Genomic DNA, 22,672 nt, shown 5'->3' with positions numbered 1-22,672 from the left:
GTTACAGGAAATGGGCGGGACCGGCTACCTCTTTACGTGCGAGTGATGCCGAGTCCAGGGTGAATGGAGGCATGGGTGCTAGGTCGGCTGGGAATCGGCGCTTTGCTTACGCTCTAGGAGGCTCCGTGTTATCTCAGGGTTATTGATTTATTCCTAAATAACTTTTTCTTTGTTACTAACATTTACTGATACGTATTTTGGAAAATAGAGAAAACACACACACGCAGAACCCCTCAAAAGTATGGTCACAACACCCAGAAATAATCACGACGTTTGCCAGCAGCTTATGGTATGTGCGTTCAGTCTTTTTGTGTGACCTTTATATGTGCATATAACATTTATTTACATAGGTAATGTGCACTTTTTGTATTTCTTTGCAAGTAGGTGTAGCATGTAAGGCTTCTATTTAAATTCATAATTAATAACAATATTTGGGGCCACACCGCTGATTTGTAGTCTCCTTCTCCCTATTCAAATATTATAAATGGGCTTCCATGTCATTAGCTCTTCACGCACAACATCACCTTTTAAAGCTTTGCCTTTAGTGTCTTTCAAAACGATAAGTACCATTTGCGGAAGTTCCAGAAATACAAGCAGTAACATATTCACGTTTCTCTGTCTGACTTCTTTTACTGGAATCTAAAAAAGAAAATGAATGAACGTAACAAAACAGAAACAGATTCACAGACATCAGAACAAAGTAGTGGTTACGAGAAGGGGGAGGGGAGGGGAGGGGAGGGGCAAGATGGGGTGAGCGATTAAGAGGTACAGACTGCTCTGTATAAAATAAATAAGAGTCAAGGACATACTGCACAGCACAGGGAATACAGCCACTATGCTGTAATGACTATTTTTACTTACTTTTTATGTTTTTAGTTGCAGTCTAGTTGATTTACAACATTGTGTCAGTTTCTGTGTACAGCGTAGTGACTCAGTTTTACATATACATACATTCTTTTTCATATTCTTTTTCATTTTAGGCTATTAGATTTTGGATGTAGTTCCTTGTAGGACCTCTTTGTTTATCTACTTTATAGATATAGTAGTGTGTATCTGTTAATCCCATAACTTTAAATGGAGTGTAATTTATAAAAATATTGAATCACTATGTTGTACACCTGAATCTAATACTGTAAATCAACTGTACTTCAACAAAAAGATGAGACACAGACATGCAAAGGAAGAAGATAAAAATCTTCCATATTTCTAGACTCACCAGATGCCTTGATATACCTGTATTTTATTTCTGTATTTATGTGCATGTTTTCCTTGCAAAAATGGAATCCTGAATAAAGCAGCCCTTAGAAAGCACTTGCTAGTGACAGACCTCATTCTCCGTGCCCGGCTCACCTCGGCTCGTTTGTGCTTGTCCCATGTGAAAATACATACTCTTTGCATGTCATTAAGCCTCTTCTCACAGCTTCACTTTAACGGCTTTTTAATAGTCCATTACATTGAGGTTCTAGAATGGTCTACGACCAAGTCCCCATTGTTGGGTATTTTTATGTTGCCTGGCCCTTCTTTATCACCATGTAGCCATGGTTTAGTCTTACTAGCTAAGTGTTGGCAGACATCTTTGATATTTTCCTTAAGGTAAGTTCCTAGATCGGGAACCATGACATCAAAAGTTGTACACACACCGACAAAGGCTTTTATGGTGGCTTGTTAAGTCGCCCTCCAGGAAGTTTATGTCACCTGGCACTCCTACCAGCCGCCTAGGAGAGGGCGTGTCTTTCTGCATCTTGATAACCCTGTTATCTTTCTTTCCTACGGAATCAGAATGGTCTTGCTGCTTTCAGATCTCGCCTGTGGAGAGCAGTGATGGAGAACGTTACTCGTGGGCCCTGGAAGCGCTTCTGTCAATCGCTTGCCCTTATTATTTACCTGTTTCCCCGGAGTCTTTATCTTTTTTTATTTGTTTTTAAGAGTTCCCTCAGTATCAGTCATTTGACCGCTTCATCACGGGTACTGAACATATATTCTGCATGTGCCCCTGCCTTTACACTTCATTTATGGTTTTTAATGTTCGGAGGGTGAACTGTGTAAACATTTCCTTTATGATTTATTTCTTTGGAGTTACACCAGGAAAGCTCTCCCTCACCCCAAGATGATTTACTTACAGTGTCTTCTAATTCCTTTCATGGCTCCTTTAACTGCACTTAACCATCCGGAATTCAATCTGTTGTGAGGCAGAGAGCTCGCTCTGATCCAGAAGCTCCAGAACGGGAAGATGAGATGACCAGAGGGCCGGGGTCTCTCTTTCCTCTCCCACGTCTCGCTGCTGGCACCTTGCATGTGGATGCAAGACCCATCTCTCTCTCTATTAGCATTTCTTTCTGCCTGGGTTTTCCTTGCTCTGCCCTAACCACTGTCTATTAACCCCAAGCCCCATTTCTCTCTCTCTTTCTCTCTCTCTGTGTCTTGCAGGATTTTTTTCAGCAGACATTGGCTGCTCAACTTCACAAAGCATCTCAAAATGCTGGTAAACAGAAAGCATGATAAACTTGTACTAGGGTTATTTTCGCAGCCTCAGTGTATCATTTTAGAAATCAAATTGTAGGTTTCGTCATTCTCCCTCTGCTTCTAATGGAAACAAAGATATATAAGTGCCGCTGAAACACGCAGCAATTAGAGCAATCAAGTGTTGGTGGGCATCGGTTTTAGACAGTAGTAAGAAAAAACATAAATTCCACGTCTCACTTGTTACATGTTTCGGGGAAAATCTGGCCAACTTTTTCCATAAATGATCATTTTTGTTTTATATATATATATATATATATATACATATATATATATATATGTATTTTTTTTTCGAGGAATATGTGAGTGTGGAGTCCTTTTACTTAAACATGCGTTCCCAGCATTACAGGAGTGTGATGGGAAGAAAATGTCGTTCAGACATAGGAAAAGGCTCGTCTTCTTGTTATTTTGGTAAACTGTGGGCAAGGCTCAATGCCACAAATAAACATTGGGTTTCTGGGCTTACACGCTGCAGCAAATACTCGAATGCTGGAGACCTGACCAGCCAAGTGTGGGATCCTGTGTGAGGATCACAGGTCTCCGAGTATCAACACGTGACCTGGCTTTATACATTCAGGCCCAAACTATCTTTAATATCACGTGGCTTTAAGAAGGGCTGCTGGAATGTCACAGGCTTCCACCCGCCCAAGCATCATTCAGATTTAGACATGTGTGTAACTGCCCCTAAATAGCCAAGTCACCTATAATTTTAGTAATTTCCATTTATGTCGCTGGAGAGTGTTGTCATAAACACCTCGCCAGGCACTTTTGAGTCCCAAGTTCATGCTGTAAATAGCTGAGGTGGGGTCGGGTTCTAGGTTATAATTTTTGTTTTGCACTGAAAATGGGGATGGGTTCCTTCCTTTCGTCGGCAGGGCTGACCCAGCGCGGGAGGAGGTGGAGTTGCTCCTCGTTTTTGGGGCCCCCAGATTTCCCTGTTGGTCTCTCCTCTTCTAGTCCCAGCCTGCGAACTCTCCCCAGCAGAGCTGGGTCCACCGCTGGTGGTGAGATCGCCAAGGCCAGCCTTCTGCGCGGGATGTTCTGCCGGTGTTCCCTGAACCCTGCGTATTCACGCACTCTGGGCAAAAGAGACAACACCTACTCTCTCCACCAAGGACGGAAAATCTGTTTTACCCTGGGGACCAGCTCTAGACCACAGCCACCCTTCTCTGGAGTGTTGAGAAGGATTCTGAGGCCACACAGGTAAGGACCTAGAGGTCCGAAGGCTGGTCCAGTCCGTAGGGGTCCAGGACGGGCACGTGGCAGCACAGATCCTGTGATCTCCGCTCCGCACAGTTCTGAATTCTCCCTCAGCTCAGATCTCTCTCTCCCAACATCGGAAGGGTTGCCTTTTGTGATCAATGGCTCGTCCCCCTCAGGACCCGGCTGTTTGCTAATTTTGCTAAGAGAAAATAAGAGATCCTTTCCGCTGCCAACTTTTTCCTTTTAGCAAGGACCTTCCAACCGTGCTCTTGTTCACTGTGACCAAAAAGCGACCCTGGTAGCATCGTGGTAGAGGGAGGAAGGAACTCTGTTTAGAATCAATTAGACATTATCAAAGGTTGTAGGGTTTTTTTTTTTTTTAAAGAAAATTATTTTAAAACCAATGTGTTAGTTTCTCCAACAGCTATTCAGTGAGGGTATCATCTTTTGAACAATGGTGAAGTCTTAGACCTAAACTTCTTTGATTCTGTCTTTAACTAAAATTTAAGGACAATATCTGCGTGTGAACTTGGTTTTGGCAGATAGAAGGAAAAACTCTCCAACCGTAGGACAGAAGGTAACTAAATTCCAGAAATCAGCCTTGTCTAGCATCCTGCTGGCGGAAACCGCGGACACTCACAGACCGTCGGACTGCCCTCCCTGGGCCTGGGTCTTGGCAGCATATCTCCCTTAAAGAACATTCAGTCCCAAATGAGAATTTATTGTGTTTTGTGACATTTAGCGGCATTTTGGTGCCAGTTAACTAAAATAGGTTCTTTCCCGTATGTGTGCATTTTGGGCTGTCACCTGGGCTGGGAGTTATAGCTTCAGAAATAGCTAACTTCCTCTCGAGAGAAAGGAGAATTTAGAACGAGGTCCCTCCCTTTCTTACCTTGGTTTGGATTCTGTTCATCTGACCTTGTGGAGTTCAAGACCCTTAGCTCACGACATATTTCTTTGCTTACCTGGAGCTCCGGACACACAGGGATGTAGTAATAAAATGAGGACCAAATGTTGTGGAGTAACAGTGTTAGGAGACGTAGAAGGGAGTCTAAGTGTGAAATACAGAGACGAGGAGTCAATGAAAACCCCAAACCTGCAGACGCAGTGCTGTCTAGGGAGAATGTCGAGGGTCATCGGAGTTCTGATTGGGTGGTACTCAGGATGTGCAATTACTTTCAGGGAGGAGAGAAGTTTTGAGATGTGTTTATTGTTCATCCTTCAAGAAGAGAGGCTAATGTTTATCTCTTAGGGAGGGGGACGCTCAGAGGCTCAGGGATGAGACAGAAGGACCCATGGGTGTTGAAATAATGATCATCTCTGTTGGTCAGCTTCATGATGGAAGAATCTATCTGTGTAAGACAGAAAGGGACTTCGGGTATTAAATGGTTTCTTAAAGAAACAGACTCTTGGCTGATTTCCTAAATCTCAAACCACGTTGCTAAACCAGGCCACCTAGGAAGACGCCTTTATCGGACCAGGAAAACTCCCATCCAGTTGAGAAGCCACCTCTCCGGCTACTCCATCCAGAACTATTTCTATTGGAATCAGAAAGCTGCCTCTGCCAAATCAGGGAGAGGTGAATGCAGCTCCCAACCCCCGGGACATACCTTCCTCATCTTCAGGGGCAAAATCCACACCTTATATCTCTCTTCTCTTCCCCTACAGCTGAGACCCCACATCAGGCCTCGCATGGGCACGGCCTGGTTAGTGCAGCCCCTCACATCTGCAGCTGGGGTTGCAAGACAGTCTGGGAAATGTCGTTCTGTTAAGAGCGTTTAGCCTCTAGAGTGTAGCGGGGCATCCGTTCTGAGGGTCTGAGCAGACACCGAGGTAGCCAAACCCGTCATCCCAAAGTTGGAAGAGACTGGTTGGAACCAGCTGACTATGATTAGGGATTTGGACTTGTGCTTGGACTCTCCCATGAGGTAGGGCTACGCTTCCCTCTTCCTGGAGCTCAGCTAAGTCCCAGATGATACGATGAGGTTTTTCAGTTGCTTGTCTGAATCCCCACTAATCCAGTTCCCAGATGCCCTGGAGGACACACCACAGACACTTGCTGTCTCTTCCACTTAATGTTTCTATTGTTAGTGAAGCTTCTGCTCTAGGCATTTCCCATAAATACTATTTTATGAGATTATTTCCAGCCACAGCATCTTCTTGTGGTGGTACTTTTGCCATCGGGGCTGTCCGACAGAGCTTTCTGCAGTGATGGGCAGGCTCTACATCTTCTCTGTCCAAAATGGTAGCAACCAGCCACCTGTGGCTATCGGATACTGCCTAAGGGTCCACAGGAAAATTTAGGGCACTAAATCTCAGGAAAGCTGTTTAGTGGTTCCGTGTCACAGAGCCAGAGTAGGGCAAATCCAGACATAAGCTCACATCTTCTGACTCTCAGTGATCTTTCTTCTATGCTATGACTGACTGGTCTCATACAACCATTTATTTGTAACATTTTACGGAGCATCTGTTAAGTGTAGTGAATGTTGTGGGGATGCCAAGAAATAAAATAGCTCCATTGGGTCAAAAAGAATGAGAAATATGGTGTACACACACACACACACACACACACACACACACACTGGATTATTACTCAGCCACAAAAAAGAATGAAACAATGCCATTTCCAGCAACATGGATAGACCTAGAGATGATCATACTAAATGAAATAAGCCAGAAATAGAGGGAAAAATGCCATATGATACCAGTCATACGTGAAAAAATGACACAAATGAACTTACTTACGGAACAGAAACAGACTCACAGACAGAGAAAACAAACTTATGGCTGCCAGGGAGTAAAAGTGGGGGAGGGATAACTTGGGCATTTGAAGTTTGCAGATACACGCAATCATATATAAAATAGATAAACCACAAAATCCTACTATACATCACAGGGAACTATACTCAGTATCTTGTGATAGCCTGTGATGAAAAAGAATATAAAAAGAATATAACTGTATCAGTCTGCTGTACATCGGGAACTAACACCACATTGTAAGTTGACTAGACTTCAATTAAAGATAAAAAACACACAGCGAGGTACACACAGGCTTTGTGCACGTGACCGTGTGTAGGATATACCGCCATGTACATGTAACATTTTCCTTATAAGTAAATACGAACTTTCATGATCATGAGAAAAGGAGGGGGATGAGCAATGAGAAGAGAGAATCACTTCATTGACTTCTAAGGGCAAAGAAGAAAAAGGGAGGGTCCCGGTGTTCGCCCTCAGGAGCCCAGAGGGGAGGCCAGTGCCGTGGTACCAGGTGGGCTGTGTTCTGGGTCTGTGATGCTCAGGCAAGGCTCTTGACCACTGGAGGTTCTTTAGAGCCTGACACACGCAGGCTACAAGTGGCCAACCCCACCGGCTGAGCCACTCCAGTCTCTCCTGGTTTGGTGAGAGTGAGGCTAAGTGCCTTGCCCAAGCCCACGCAGCTACTGAGAGTCCGAGTCCAGGCTGAAATCCAGATCCGGGCAGCAGTGGGTACGGATGCTGCAAACCAAGTCTGTGTGGACTCTGGTGGTCCTGAGGGCCAGGCTAGGGCATTTAGATTTGATCCACTGACAGCAGGAAGCCAGAGAAGGCTTTCACGAGCTTCTCAGTGGAAGCTACCGAGGAGGCAGGAAGTAGGAAAAATAAGCTCGTGGCGGTCAGAGAGGAAGGATGGGAGGGTTTCATGGAAAACCGCATGTCAAGGTTTTATCTCGTAGAGGCTCCTTTCTCTCGCAGTCAGAAGATGTCCTGGAGGCACCAGGGACCATGGTGGCATTGGAACGTCAAGGACAGAGACGGTTCTAGGAGAGTCCACAGTTAGCAGGTCATTTTCAGAGCAGGAAGACGCTAACGGAAGGCAGACGGGGCCGTGAGAACGTTCAGCTGGTGCTTGGTGAACACAGGCGGGTGAGCCAAACCGTGACGGGCTCTTTGGATTTGGGGGAGAGGGGAGGTGAGCAGCGTGTACAGATTGTGCACAAAGAGCAGCAAGGCAAGGGGCGGGGCAGAGAAGGTGCCCCCAGAAGAGTCAGAGGAGGGCCAGGTAGGGCAGTGGAGAGAACACAGGTGGGTCCAGGCAGTGTGGCGACCTGTAAGGGGTCGCAGCAGGCGGAAGATCAGTAGGCCTGAAGGCCGTGAAGGAGATGGCGGGTAACTTTAACGGGTCTCTGGAGGGGGAGCAGCAGGGCCAGAGGACACAGGAATTTAAGGGAAACGGGGGTACGTTTCTGGGGTAACAACGTACTTTTTGGTTGAGCTGAGCTTTTGAATTTTTCAAATTCTGTGGCATGATTTGGTTACAGTTTTAAAGCACCGTCTACCCAATAATCTGTCATCTGTCTATTCCTCTGGTAATCATAAAATCCCCAAATGTCGGGAGAGAGTCCAATTCTTGCCGTATGTCCTTTGCACCAAGTGTTCATCTCTTTAAGAATCCTCATAAATTGCCAAACACGTAGCTAAGGTGTCCCCCATGCGCAAAGCCCTGGGCACCGCTGAAGTGGCCTTGACTGATGTTATCAGCGCCCTGAAGGAAGGCTTTAAAAAGAGCCAAAACTAAGTCCTAAATTCGAATGCTCATTTGAGTGCCTTTTACCCAGTGCAGTCTGTGTGGAAAGTACAGCCTAAACTTCCTGCAGAAACCTTCACGCCAGGCGCTGAAAAGACATGGATGCCAAATGCACAGCACTGGAATTTAATGTCTGATTTGAGCGTCATTCCTGCCTTATTGTGTCGTGATGAACATGCACAGTGTGGGTCCTGGGGAGACCGACACTGCGGAAGGATTTCTTTTACTTACATGGCAACCTCTCCCTCAGTGTTAGTGCTAGTGTACTCTGGCCCCGACCCACGTTTTCCAGTCCTCACCATGACTCACACAATAATTGTTCACTAAAATAAGTACATTTTCTTCCGTACTGTAAGTTTCCAACAGAAAAAAGTCGCCAGCCTCCACTTCCTTGAATGTATGTCACTCATATTCCGAGTGAGTTCAAAAGTTGGTACATCAGTGGTTTAATCCAACCACAGACCAAAACCAAACACAAGCCTCACCACTACCCTCATGAAATTCTTCCAGATTATAGATGCTATTAATACTCTGTGTCATCCAGCTGGCATCCACCAATTAATGAATTCCATTGCTATGTATAAGTCAGGTTGGGCTCAGTTATGCTGCAGTAACAAATGGCCCCCGGATCTCACCCAGTAAGGATGGTGTCCAGCTCAGGGCAGCTGAAGACTCTGTTGAGTGTCTTCCTCATTCTGAGATCCGGGCTGGTGGAATAACCACTGTTGGAACATTGACAAGTTGTCATGGCAGCGGGAGAGCGAGCGCTCGGAACATTGTTTTTCCACTCTCATTTCTCAGACTGCAGCGGGTCACGTGACCATGCCTGACTTCAAAGGCAGCAGGGAGACGCAGTGCTGTCAGGCATGCAGAAGGCAAAGGACTGGAAATAGGTAGGGAATGGCCCTAATGACTTCCATATGCTTATTCGACTTCCTCTCTGAGCCATAAGTGTGTCAAAAGCTATGGAATTGGTTTTACAAACTTGGGGAAAATATTTTGACTCAAACCTGTTTATGCTTTGGAGAGGGCTTTGAATGTTGGCTTTGAAGTTTCTGACTCCTTAGATAAAACTACGTCATTTAAGACTGGAAAGCAAGATTTTGTGGGCGTTCTAGAAAAAAATGCTTGATGGGTTTATTTTAAAAAAGGTCACTGTTGAGAAACAATGTAAAATCTTATTACTCCTTTTTAATAAAATTTCTGAACGGGACAAATCATTGCCGGGTAGAAAGAAATCAATTCCTTGGTCCAGGGAAACTCAATTAAAAATGTATTTGCTGGACTTTTCATTCAGCTCTCCATTTGGAATGGTAGGCAGTCTCCTCCCCTGCCCCTGTTCTGGAACATGCAGAGCGCAGTCTATATTTGAACCAGACTGGATTCCTCTCCCTGTTTATATTTGTCATGTTATTTTGAGCGGCAGCATTTATATTACTATTTTCACGACACTCTTTTGCTTAACAAACCACTCCTGAGTCATTGATTCTTTTCCGTGAACCGGGGATTTAACACAACAGAAGGGTGATGACGGCAAAGAAGGGTGAGTGAAACGAAGAAGAAGAATTTAAGAAGAAAGCAACACCAAGTGCTTAAATGAATTATGTAGCGGTCCTTGTGCAGGATGGATAGCAAGTCAATAAAAGTTGACTCGTGAAAACAATATAAATGAAGCTCTGCGTCCCCAAGGATGGACAACGTAGAAAACCTCAACTCTCTGATTTTTAGGAAATGGGGAACAATCTGAAAAGTGCCAAGCTTGTAATCTCCAGACAATGTGACCCCCCGTTCTCTCCATGTCCCTCTCAATACCCCCAACAAATACGGGGGTTTACTGTGTGCCCCTTATGGCAAGAGATGCCGCAGTCACCTAACGGCTCCCCCCCCCCCGTCCTGGCCGACCCCCGCGGCGGGAGCAGAGGCTGGCGGCCTTCCTCTCCGCCTGCTGCGGGCTGTGTGCGCAGGCCTCCCTGAGCAGCAGTGAGACGTCTTCGTTTTCACGCTTCCTTTTTAGTGGGGGTCTGGGGACACCAACCGAGAGCCCAGCACCCCAGTGCCAGAGTGTGGGACAGGATGGAGGTTCCTTCCTTCCTGGCTGTTACCCTAGAAGTGGAATCTAGGGACCACATTCTCAGATGGCAACAGAGAGAGAGTCCCCAGAGAATTCCTGACTCGGCCACTGACTCTGGCACAGGCGTGAGGATTTACGTAGCCGCTGAAAATACCAGAAACATGAGCAGTGGCTTGACCCCGGTCACCTCAGTGCTGTGAATGAACAGTGAGCCGGTGACCCCCATTCCTCCCTGGGGAGGGACCCGGGAAGGACAGAGGGAGAGGCCAGCCACCTTCCCTTCAAACGCTTCCCACAGGGAGGAGAAAGTCCATTCTTCTGTGAAGAAAATAAGGAAATGGCGAGAAAAGTCTTCCTTCTAGCAGGACTTGTGTTTATTGACTGCTTTGGGTGAATGTTTGTGTCCCCCTAAAATTCATGTGTTGAAACCTGCCCCCAAGCCAAGGTGACGGTATTGGGGGGGGGCTCTGGGAGGTGGAGTCTTTATGAATGGAATTGGCATCTTTATAAATATGGCCCTAGAAACTCTCTGTCCCTTCCACCGTGTGACGGTGGAAAAGACGCCCATCTGTGGACCGGGAAGCCGGCTCTCACCAGACACCAAGGCTGCTGGCCTCTTGGTCTTGGACTTCCAGCCCCCAAAACGGTGAGAAATAAACTTCTGCTGTACGTGAGCTGCCCTGTCTGTGGGATTTTGTTACAGCAGCCTGACCTGAATGTGCTAGGACGTTGACTCAGAAGGCGGTGGTAGCAGTAGAGAACTTGAACGTGGCGGCAGGATGCACATCGGAGGGTGGTGACTCCATCCGACTCAACTTATGTGGGCGCCTCACAGGTGAGGTGAGGCACGGGGCACGTCACAGTGATGTGGAGAGGAGACAGGGCTGACCTCGTGCTCCAGGGGTCCTGGGAGGCAGGACACGAGGACGGGGCAGGGTGAAGGTCACTCAAGAAAGACAGAGGAAGGGTCTTAGCGGGTAAGGAGGGAGGTGGGGGAGGTGGGGGAGCTCTATTTTGGACCCGGGAAAGCTTAATATTGAAATTGAAAGGTGGAGACAGATGGATGGACTGAACTGTGACAGGAATAGTGTGAATACAGGTGTAGAAAGGGGGTGTGCGTCCTCGTTGGCTGGGACGAAGGATTCGGGGGGCACAGGAGTGGAGGACATGTCTGGGAAGGCATACGGGGGGCATAAACCTTACTGCCCAGTGCATGAGGAGGCGTGAGGGTGGGGCTGTGAGCTTTGGGAAGATGCATTTGGCTGTAGTGGTGGAGTCTATGGGAGGAGGGAGGTCTGGGGGGCAGCAGAGTTAGGGGTGGGTGGGATAAGGTTTGGCAGAAAGTGAGTTTGGCTGACAGACGGACTGCGAAGAGATACAATTCTCCTTACAAAGGAAGGAAGAAAGGAGAAAGCAAGCCTGCTCTGGAAGGAGAGTCTCTTCCGGGGAAAGGAGGCCAGACGAGGAGCTGCAATTGTCTTCTCTCAAATTTCTCTTCCCTTTGCAGATTCCCTCCTTAATTTCCAAAGCCGCACCCCACTGTTCTGTGTAGGGATGTGTTACGAGCTGAAAGGTGTCCTCCGAAAATTCTGGGTTCAAGTCCTAAAGCCCAGTATCTCAGAATGTGATGTATTTAGGGACAGGGTCCTTAAAAAGATAACTGAGGTTTTACCCTTATCTATCCTTGCTTAAATTTAAATAACCACACGTGCGCCTTTACAGATGTGTGCTGCTGGACAGGGCAGACCCCGCCCTCGGCAGGCAGGAGCAAGCGCTCCATGAAAGTCAAGGCGCCCTGGATCTTTCTCCACAAAACAAAGATAAGAACAATGAAAAAAAAAGATACGTTAACACGAGATCATCTGGGTGGGCTTCAGCCCAGTGACGGGCGTCCTCCTCAGAGGGAGGCTGCGGCACGGACGGGGGACGGCCTCGGGCAGACGCTTCGTCACAGCGACGGCGGCAAGCCGACGCGGCGCGGGGGGAGAGCGACGTCTTCCGCCGCCTCAGAGCCCGGCTGAGAGGAGGCATTTCAGGCAGGCTTCTGTTCAGTTTGGGAGACGGCAGAAAGGAGCCAGACTCACACCCGCGGCCAAACCAGGTCATCGGGCTCGTAGGGGAGGACTCGCTTTTTGAAGACTCCAGTGACTCACCCCATTTCTGAAAGAATCGGATGCCTTTGGGTCCTCTTGCCGCTTCCGGCTTCTGGCTTCCGGCTTCCGGAGGGGGCCCCGCGGGCACAGCTCCGTCATTCTGTCGCCGAGCCCTGTGGTCACATGTGCTGAGAGTGGGGTTAGGACTCAGACCACAAGTGGCCTGTGGCTGGAGCCTGTGGCCGGGAGAAGAGCACTAGAAGCCGGTGTCACACCCCCAGGCTTGTCTGCAGACCAGCGGGGACCTCCTGGGAACCTGTGTGGCCGGCGCGGCCCCAGGCACGGGCTGGGAGGCTGCGAGGTGGGCAGAGGAGGGCGGAGGCCTCTCGCCTCGCCTGGGAGAAGCGCTGTAGGCACGTTCTCTGGCACAGACCGACCCCTCCGAGTGCTCCAGGAGCGTCGTTCTGAGCAGAGGAGCTGCCCTGTCTGGGCAAACACAGGTCAGTCCCTCAGATGTTTTGAACATGACTGGACGTTCAGACCACACCGCCTTTCATCAGAGGCCTCCACAGAGCTCACATCGAATCCTGACCCCGTGCCAGGCTGTGGCTTGTCAAGAACGATCAGATCTGCCGACCCAGGGGCCAGACACCGCGGAGTGTTTATCCTTTGAGAGAAAGTGAACCAGCAGAAGGTCGAAGTTTGAGATTAAACGGCGTGAACGCTCACACAGGAGGGTCCAATTCTGGTTTTCCAGCTAATGGACTTGGGAAGTTCCTTTCTCCCCAGAACCTCACTTTCTTCATGTTTAAAATGGGAATCATAAAAATAACATGTCTTCATACCCAGGGCTTTGAAGTTTTTACTTAGATTAGAACAAGTACGTGTATGTATGTGTATGACTGAACTGCTATGCTGGGCACCAGAAATTGACACAACATTATAAACCGACTCTGCTTCAGTTACAAAAAAGCAAATAGGGTTCCTACATTCTTGCAGGAAAGCTCTCAAGGTTCCTGCCCGCACGTTACACATCCGGGAAGCACCAGAGAGGGTGGTGGTGAAACACTAATGGCCTTCAAAGAAGAGTTCATCATGGCTCTAGGCATCCTTAGCCTATGAGTCTACTGTCCCAGATTCTGTTTGCCTTAAACCAGTCTTGAAGTCCAAGTGACAGAAAGGAAACTAGAGCATTCATTAGGTTGGAAATTTAAAATGTTTCACATAAGGTGGGGGGAGGGTGTAGCTCAGGGGTAGAGCACGTGCTTAACATGCCACAAGTCCTGGGTTCAATCCCCAGGACCTCCATCAAGTCAGTCAATCAATCAATCAAATTACCTCCCTGCTACCCGCTCCAAAGGGAAAAAAAAAGTGATAATAAAAAAATTTTTTTAAATGAAAGAGGGATTGTCATCATTACTACCAATCCCACAGACATTAAAACAATAAATAAAATATTTGAAGTAACATAAGTAAATGAGTTGTGGAACAGCTCAAAGCACTGTTTAACAGCTCAAGTGTCGTGCCGATAAACACTGGGCCGCCGCGTTCACGTGCAGGCATTTTAGTCATAAACGGAGGCTGGGAGATGTGCTTTTTTCTCTAACCACCCATTCATCCGTTCATTCAACAAATATTAATAAAGTGCCTGTTTTATGCCAGGAACTGTCATTAGTCCTAGGAATCAGACAACTGTAAGACAAGTTCCAGGCTTCCAAGGCGTACAGCCTAGAAGGAGGAATCCGGTACGGAAATAAATAAGGAAAGAAATGCAGTGAATCTAATTAGAGTCTCAGCAACTGGGTTTGGTATTCGTGCTGTCGGCAGTCAACGAGTCCCCACACAGGGCGGTGACACACGGTGATTTTTTTAAAGATTATTTTTGAAATTTATTTTATATGGAAGTCTCGTTGACTTACAATGTTGTGTTAGTTTCTGGTGTAGAGTATAGTGATTCAGATATATATTTTATATATTATTTTTAAAAGAAATTTTAGGTGTACAGCAAGACTGGGAGGAAGTGCAGAGATTTCCCGTGTGGTCTCTGCAGGGACACAGGCACCGCCTCCATTGCCACATCCCCCTTCCCAGAGTGGTAGGTGGTGCATTTGTTACAACTGATGAATCTATACTGACTCGTCATCATTACCCAAAGTCCACAGTTTACCCCTGGGGCTCACTTGGTGGTGTACATCCTATGGGCCTGGACCACTGTGTAACGACGTGTCCCCATCCTCATGACTTCATACAGAATATTTTCACTGACCTAGAAATCTTCCATGCTCCTGCCTATTCATTCCTAGCCACTCCCCAGACTCCTGGCAACCACTGATCTTTTTACTGTCTCCGTAGTTTTGCCTTTTCCAGAACGTCAATTAGTTGGCGTCATACAGGATGTAGACTTTCCAGATTGGCTTCTTTCACTTAATAATATGCCTTAAAGTCTCCTCCGTGTCATCTCACAGCTTGAGAGCTCACTGAGCGCGTGTGTTCAATACTATTCCATTGGCTGGATGTACTGCAGTCTATTTATACATGCGGTGACTTTAATTTTGCTGAGGCGCAGTGTGAACTGGTTGGCTGAGGGCACGGCGTGGAACGTATGGGCAGGAACAAGAAACCACACTAACGAGGAGGCTGGCTGACTTCCCACGCGCCTTGTCCCAGAGATGCTTGGTTCTGGGGGGGGGGTGGGGGGAGCGGGGCACCATCCCAGTTACCTTCACAATGTGAAAAAAAATCCTTTCTCAGTATTGTTGTGAGAAACAGCCTTGGGAAAAATCCAGCTTCTAGTGACCATGATGGAAAAGGGAAGAAATTAAAGAACTCTAAGGAAGCGACTGTCCTCATCCAGAAAACAGAGCGTTTAGAGAGAACAGGGGTGCTGCGTCCGTGGACCGTGATGCAGGAACTCATGAAGCGGCTCAGGAGGTGTCCCTCATGAACAGAGAGCCTCTCTTCTACATGCAGCGCATGGAAGGAGAGGGAAAGGACCAGGAGAGGCTGCATGAAGGGTGTGATCTCGGAGCAGATTCTTGGAAGCTAAGTCATGTACCGGCCACGTGGCTAAGATCAAGAGATGAGAAAGACCTAGCCTGGGATCTTTGGAAAATGCTGGTCAAAAACCAAACAAAGGGACTTCTCTTTCTGGCCAAGGAGGAGCCATAGATTCACCCTCTGATCAGAAACAACTGAAAGTGATAATGATGAGAAATGTTCATAAGCCAGTTGTTTGCCCTTAAAATACCTTTTCCTACAGAATGGGTTTTTTTGTTGTTATTAGCTTTTTTTTTTTTAAATATAGTCAGTTTACAATATTGTGTCAGTTTCTGGTGTACAGCACAATGCTTCAGTCATCGTGTACATACATGTTCCTTTTCATATTCTTTTTCATTATAGGTTACTAAAAGATATTGAATATAATTTCCTTGCTATACAGAAGAAATATGTTGTTAATCTGTTTTATACATAGTAGTTAGTTATCTACAAATCTCGAACTCCCAATTTATTCCTTCTCACCCCCTTCCCACTCTGGTGACCATAAATTTGTTTTCTATGTCTGTGCATCTGTTCCTCTTTCGTAAATAAGTTCATTGGTGTCATTTTTTAGATTTCACATATAAGTGCTATCACGTGATATTTGTCTTTCTCTGTCTGACATCACAGTATGATCATCTCTGGGTCCATCCTTGTTGCAGCAAATGGCATTATTTCATTCTTTTTTATGGCTGAGTAGTATTCCATTGCGTACACATATATATTTATCTTCTTTATGCAGTCATGTCGTTGGGCATTTAGGTTGCATCCAAGTCTTGCCTAGTGTAAACAATGCTGCTGTGAACATTGAGGTGCATGTATTTTTTCAAGTTTTCTCTGGATATGTGCCTAGGAGTGAGATTGCTAGATCATATGGTAACTTTATTTTTAGGTTTTTTATTTAAATTGAAGTATAGTTGATTTACAATGTTGTGTTAATCTCTGATGTACAGCATGGTGATTCAGTTACATATATATGTATGTGTGTGTGTGTATATATAAAATTCCTTTTCATCACTTTTAGTTTTTAAAGGAATCTCCATACTGTTTTCCATAGTGGCTGCACCAAATTACATTTAGAATGACACATCATTGGCTCTCACGGTCCTGAGGGCTGGGCTCGGCTCAGTGCCCCTTCTGGTCTGGCGAGGATCTGCTGCTCTCTCCTGCGGTGGCTTGAACGCATGTCTGGGGCCTTGGCGGGTTGGCTGGGGTGGTTGGGGTCGCTCTCCTTGTGGTCTCTCAGTACCCAAGCAGGGTTCCCTGGGTTTGCTCAGATGATGGGGGAGCAGCCCGCAGCAGTAAGAGAGTAACTCCCAATGGTCACGTGCCTTTTAGGCCTCTGTTTATGTCAAGGTGCTGACGTCCAGTGGGCCAAAGCAGGTCACACGGTCAGCTCCAGATGCTGAGAGTGGAGGAACAGACCGCTTTTCGTGGAGGGACGAGGAAAGCTGCATTGCAAAGAGACATCATGTGGGGATGGGAAAGCTTCGGTGTCTAGTTCTGCGTTTAATGAAGACTGACAAGGCCAAGTGGCATCCTTTGCTTTGGGCCCACAGTAGCTGCTCACTAAATACCTCTTGACTGAATATTGTTTGAAAAGGCCTTCAGTCTTCCTTCTGCTCACAAAGTTGAGGTTAACATGTTCAAAACACACTTCTCCCAGAGTCTGCTTCTGGCCACAGATGGCCTTGGATGCCCAAGCGCTCAGTCACCAGTTTGCTCTGTCATCGTGGAAGAAGCCAGCTCAGCCTGGTGGCTGTGGTAAGGGGGCTGTACAGCGTTTGTTTCCTTTATAGAAGCAGCTACCGGTGTGGACGGGAGCGCGACCTCCCTGGTGTGGTGGCTGAGACAACACCAGCCGGTTTCAGCTCTGCCCAGATCTTCGCTCAGAACGTGTGCGTCAGGGATGAGGGTGAAGCATCAGCCGCTGAAGTTGATGGAGGAGAACTGGCTCCATCAGGCACCCGAGTGGGCCCCCCTCCGCCCCCCCCCCCCACCAGGTGGCGCACTGTCTGAGTGCCGGGCTCCAAGGCTGCCAGGCTTGCCTGCAGGCCTGAGCACCAGGTCATTATTTTCCAAAGCCCCGTGGCCCAGTCGTCCATGCATTCAGCCCATAACAAGTCTTCTCCCTCATTTTAAGAGAGTGAAGGCTCTTTTCCAGAAGGTCTTCAGGTGGGGGCCCATCACTGGTGATCCACAGCAAGCACTCTCACTGCTGGGTTGTTCGAGGAAGCTGGGGTGATCTGTGTGATGGTCCCGCCAGGATGCTTCTGTTTCTCTGGGAGAATTCCTGCCCTTCTCTGCAGCGTGAATCCTCGGGGCATCGCCAGATTTCTGTGCGCCAGCTCCAATATTCCTCCGTGGCCCACCTCTCTGTATACATGGGGGTTCATCAGAGGATCTGGAGGCTGATCTAGGAAAAACTGAATGTCCACGAGGGGTGGTAACACAGAACAAACTTCATCCAGTGGCTCTTGGACAGGGTTGCACAGAGACAAGGTCCCTCATAGCACGAGACTGTAAAGAGTCAGGGGCCACCATCCAGAGAGGAGGGCGGGAAAGCCCGGGGAGTGGAGTCTGAAAGGGGGCTTATGTGTCCCATTGATGCTTCCCAGCTGCACACTTCTCAGCTGGGGAGTCTCTGAAGGACCACGGCAGCCTGGGGTCTTACAGCCCACAGGGCTCTACCCCGACAGCCTACAGGTGTGGGGCGAGGTTTTGCAGGGTGTGCAAAGCAGGCAGGTCCTAAAGGACGAAAGCTCTGCTTGTTTGGGCTATTCTTAAAATAATCGAATGTGTAAAAATTTGAGTCAGATGCCAGCCCGTAGGCTTTTGAGTTTCCAGGTCTCCGCCTGCAGTGAAGACATAAGCCGTGTAGGGATGTCCTTTGGATCAGTCCTACAGCATCATAACTGGGTTCTGGGGTGCTGGTCCAAAGACGATGAGGCCACCCCCTGACTTAAGATGCTGTGATCCCCCTGAAAGGAGGATAAATATACAACCGGGGAGAGGCTGAGTGGCCGTGGGAACCACGTGGCCCGGACGACCTTGGTCTACATTTGCCCGATTCCTTAGACAGGATCACAGCCCCCATGGAAGTGGTCCTTCCCTGCCAGGGAAGATCTGCGGGCCTGCGGTCCTTGGCCTCTGCCTCCGCCTCCTCGTTTCCTGAAATGCCGGTAGTCAGTCTGAGGAAATGCCATGTCTTCCATTTGTCGTGATGGACTGAGGCGCGACTGGCCGGGGAGGCTCACGTGGCCCAGTGTTTCTAGTAGTCAGTTCTGGGGACTCGAAGTCTCAGAGAATCTAGGGACACACGTTCCGTGGTCCGATACAGGCAGAACCTGCTTCGTCTTCTAGTCCCTCCTAGGGGCTCCCAGGACACAGTTGTGGTCAAGGATCTGAGATTGTAGAGCTGGGGGCATGCCACGTACAGTTGCTTTTTTTTTTTTTTTTTGCATATCCACGACTCTTTTAAGGCACATTTCCAGAATTTTAATTTCTGGAGCAGAATTAATTCTAAGGTCGTGGCCACACAGGGCCCGGGCCTTTGCGCTACCGTCCCGGGGAGAGTGATTTCCTAGTCTTGACCAGTGAAGAGTGAAAATACTTGAAGCTTTGCCCAGTTCTGCCTTGAATGTCTCCAAAAGTTTTGACCTTTATCTGTGAACTTCTTTGGCTTTGGCTGAGCTTTCACACTTGATAAGTGGTTCAGGGACAAGGAAGAAAACACCTGCTCTCAAGTTCACTTTAAGTGCTGCCTCCTCCTCTGGCTCCGAGGGGCTCACGGAACAGAAGGAAGTATCATGGGGACAACGATGCTTCTTGGGGATGTTCCCCCAGGGCCCCTGCTGGGACAGTTTGTACGCACCTGGGTTAATTTACTTTTCAATTGAATTTTTTCCCCTGAATTAATCCTTCCCTTGGATGACAGTGGACCTTCCTGTTCACCTCTCTCAAAAATAACCAACCTCTGACATCAAGAGCCGGCTGCCTTCCGGGGGCTCGGACGGTCCTTCCACGCCTCTCCTGTCCCCTCAACGCTCTGCGGCAAAACTGTCCACTTCCCCACCCCAGTGAGCCTCTCCCCGCCTGGAGCAGAAGAATGTTCCTTAGGAGGAAGCAAAATTTTAGAAAAGTTTCAGACTGTTCAATCCCCAGGACAAATCCATCTTGGACCCTCTCTTGCTCAAATTGCTTCCGAATCTTTGCACTGCCAGCTCGTGAGATGTCAGAGAAAAGACCGCCTCCCCGCTCCGCTTGCATCTACGGAATCTGGCTTTTCTAAGCAACAATGCTTTTGGGGAACAAAGAATTCTTTGTATTTTGTAGGATTCCAATGGCCCAACGCGATGGCTTTGTGCTTTTTTCTCCCACAGGTGAATAAGCTAGCAATGCGATTCATCCCACGATACATTGTAAATTTATGTGATTTAGGGAACGGCCCTGTGCCAGCCTGAATTTGTGTGTCTTCAAAACATTTTTTTTTTATTGGAGTCTAGTTGATTTACAATGTTAGTTTCAGGGTACAGCCAAGTGATTCAGGTCTACATGTACATGCATATACATATTTCTTTTCAGATTCTTTTCTATTGTGTGCTATTACAAGAAACTGGTTATAGTTCCCTGCACTCCGCAGTAGGACCGTGCTGTTGTGTGTCTTAAGGCTGTCTTCTAGCTGCTTCCTTGCCGCTCATGGAGAATGTCTTCCAGGGGCATGGTGGGGACCTGATTTCAGACACGTCTAGTCAGACCAGCTCCTTCCGTTCCTTCCTTCCTCCCCTCTCCTCCTGTTCCTTCTTTTCCCTCCCTCACTCCCCCCGTCCCTTTCACCCCTCTGCCTTCTTTCCCCTGCTTTCCTTGCTCTCTTAATAGGCTGCTCAGAAGAGTCGAGATGAGTCTGGATGGGGCAGTAACCGGCCGCTGGAGGGCCCTTTCAGACCAGCTGTGCCCGCCCACATAGGCCACTGGCTGTCCTGCAGCAGGAAGGGCCTCCCTGGTCGCGTAAACACTCCCCAGTGCCTGGTCAGGCAGACACTCCAGCGACAGCTTCATCGGCTGGACAGATGCCCGGCTGAGACTCACCTCCGCTTTCCCTATGGCCAGTCTGGATAATGGAAAAATCACAGGTCTGGCCATCAGAGGAACGTACTTGCTGGTCCCTGGAGGAAACACTGTAAGTTCTCCGAACCTCAGTGTCCTCTGCTGGAAAGTGGTCACGATTCCCTTTGAATTGGATATGATAGGAAACAGCATTTTAGCCGCTGTAGGTGGAGAAAAAAGGGGCTGCCTCTCACTTCCAGAATCTGCTCGGATCCCACTGCCCACAGAAAAGAGCAATGGTCTCGTGAAATCGAACTGTCAGCCAGGCACAGGCCCCCCCGGGGCTGGCTGTCCAGGCGAGGGACACAGACACCTTGTCAGCCCGCTGAGTCAGGGTGCTTGGAGGGGGGACTCACAGGACTGGGGCAGCTGGTGGAGGCTTTAGGACATTCCCAGGCTTTTTTTAATGGGAAAAGAAATGCAGATGTGCCAACAGATACAATGTGTCAGTATTTTGGGGGGAAAAACACGGGACACAAGAAGGAACGCAGTACCATCAAAACAGCATCGGGCACCCGGCCTGGGCTCTGCCGCCAGGTGGCCGGTGTGAATCTGACTCCTGACGTTTCTTCGGGGGAGGCCTTGAGAAGGTCACCCAGGGCCTTCTGCGCCCTGGCTCCCCTCCTTGTACGAAAGAGGGTCGTGGGGTGCCTGTTTCTTAAGCTTGCTGTAGACGTGAAATGATTGGATTCACACAAAACGTTCAGAACGGTGCCTCACACCGAGTAAGCACCTAGTAAATATGAGCTGTTACTGGCAGTGCTACGCTGATCAGTGGCTGATGGATGACTTCTCACCAACGAGCTGAGGTGGACGGTGCGGCGGGAAATCTCAGGTGTTGGATTCGCTAGTCTGCTGTGACTTCACTTTGCTTCCTCAGGAAGTCTGCCCAGTTCTCATTTTTCCTGCCTACAAAATGGGAGGAAATAATAATAATAATAATTAAAAAATTAAAAATGTGATTTGGTGACTGTTCTATTCAATGTTACGGCAAGTGGCCCAGCGGGATATTCTCCATGCCCTCTGGATACGCTGCTCAGCACAGATGCCTGGGGCGGGGTCCCCTTTGGCAGAGGAGGGCCTCTGGAAGAGCGGAGAGAGGCCCAGGAAGGCATTTCCCTCTGCTGACTGTGGGGAGACAGAGAGCCTGGCCCTGGTGAGTGGAGACAGCGCTGGGACCCGCAGACGGGCCAGCAGAGTGCAGTGACCAGCGACCAGCCCCGGAGCCCTGAAGACTCAAGAAAACTGGCAAACAGGTCATAGCCAGCAGGTCCTTGGGCTTGGATGCAGAAGCGGCGGATGGGAGGAGACACAGAGCTGGGAAAGCAGGTCCCAGAAGGAAGGAGGGCTGATCACGTTGGCCTGACCCAGCCAGAAGTGAGATCCGTGCCCCACACCCCACCCTGCCCCAGCCTTCTTCTAACTCTCAGGCCGTGGAGCAGGAATGATCTCAGATGTCTCCAGGCTTAGCTGTCCCCCTGTCAGGGGAGGATTGTGGGAAACTCCTCTTTCTCTCTCTCACACACACACACCCCTCCTTTGCCGGCAAGGCTGAGCCGCAGCCTGCAGCCCACCCTGGGGCTGACCTCGATTTGGGTTCCACAGGACAAGGTAGCTGGCGGGAAACTGGGGACCATCTGAGGCCACAGGACAATCTGGCTGGATGCTGGAACACCCCAGGGGATGTTAGAAGTGACCCCCACCTGAGCCCCAGCCCAGCCCACCATGTTCCAAAGTGCTCAGGTGGTTCTACGGAGCAGCCAAGGCTGAGATCTAAGAAATGAGAACAGGCTGGGACGGGCAGGATGGTGGCCGGGGGCAGCACAGGGGAGAAGGCCAGTGGGCCCCCCGCCTGACTGTGCAGCGTGTCTGCAGCAGGGAGGGGCTTCCCCACACCCCATGAGCCTTCCAGATGCGGGACCCTTGATGTAAGAGATGGGAAAACTACCAGAACTCCAGGAAACTCACTCAACGAAGCCGAGCCCCCTGGTCTTGGAGAGCTCTGTCCAGCAGAACTTGCTAGAGATGGTCGACTCCTTCTGAGAGCTTGCAGGGGTCCAAGCCTCAGAGAGCCCGAGG

At 48.6% G+C, this 22,672-nt stretch overlaps 2 long non-coding RNA genes across 2 annotated transcripts; both read right to left on the bottom strand.

Moving 5' to 3' along the window:
- Positions 1–284: 284 nt before the first annotated feature.
- LOC140686291 (uncharacterized) lies at positions 285–1,426 on the bottom strand. Its single transcript, XR_012060007.1, has 2 exons — positions 1,351–1,426; positions 285–639 (listed from the first exon to the last, which is right to left on the bottom strand). It is a non-coding gene; the product is annotated as an uncharacterized lncRNA (long non-coding RNA).
- Positions 1,427–1,675: 249 nt separating this feature from the next.
- Positions 1,676–8,984, bottom strand: LOC140686292 (uncharacterized). Its single transcript, XR_012060008.1, has 3 exons — positions 8,923–8,984; positions 4,616–4,774; positions 1,676–1,806 (listed from the first exon to the last, which is right to left on the bottom strand). It is a non-coding gene; the product is annotated as an uncharacterized lncRNA (long non-coding RNA).
- Between the last annotated feature and the right edge of the window lie 13,688 nt (positions 8,985–22,672).

Source organism: Vicugna pacos, chromosome 16 (genome assembly GCF_048564905.1).
Source record: "Vicugna pacos chromosome 16, VicPac4, whole genome shotgun sequence".
Taxonomy (NCBI): domain Eukaryota; kingdom Metazoa; phylum Chordata; class Mammalia; order Artiodactyla; family Camelidae; genus Vicugna; species Vicugna pacos.
This window is presented reverse-complemented; position numbering and strand designations above follow the sequence as displayed.